Below are 639 nucleotides of genomic sequence, written 5' to 3' on the forward strand. Positions count from 1 at the left end.
TCTCCCTCTGTCTGTCTCTCTGTCAGGAATGAGAGGAATCTGCAGCAGAAGCAGCAGCTGGCAGGTGGGCCAATGTCCCACGATGCACTGCATAGGGCACACCGTGCACCACACGCCCCACATTTAGCCTTTTATTGTGTCAGGAGCTCAACAATCACATTCGCATTCACAGACACACATCTAATCTATACAGGCTGGTGTGCAGTCATAGCATGGACAATGACAGCCACAGATACATCAATTCACCACAGTGAAGTTANNNNGGGGGGGGGGGGGAGAGAGACTAAGAAGAGAGACTGACAGACGCCCCTGTTATTGACATGCTAAACATATATGTACAGTTTGTCAAACACATAGAAAGGAGTCTCCCCATGATTCCTGAACTTTGTTTTAGAACAAACATCACAGGCTTACATAGAGAGGCACTCACTCAGCCACGTTAGTACTGTACATGACACACACATAGAAACATATGGTACATGTAATGAGTCAGACACACCAGCTGACCCACTAACAACTGCACTCAGCATTAAAATCCTGCTGGGATGCGAGGTGCTCACAGCACTTAAGTGAAAGGCCATTTGAACAGTTGAAAATTGAGGAAAAATTGCATGCTGGGGTTTGACAGGAATGAGGATG

General features: G+C 46.8%; 1 protein-coding gene across 14 annotated transcripts in view; it reads right to left on the reverse strand.

Moving 5' to 3' along the window:
• LOC118336754 (serine/threonine-protein kinase WNK1-like) overlaps positions 1–639 on the reverse strand; it is an 85,576-nt gene that overhangs the window by 47,518 nt on the left and 37,419 nt on the right. The window lies entirely within an intron of this gene.

This window comes from Morone saxatilis, unplaced genomic scaffold (genome assembly GCF_004916995.1).
Source record: "Morone saxatilis isolate NCDOM2014 unplaced genomic scaffold, NCSU_SB_2.0 Contig10, whole genome shotgun sequence".
In the NCBI taxonomy this organism is placed as follows: Eukaryota; Metazoa; Chordata; class Actinopteri; family Moronidae; genus Morone; species Morone saxatilis.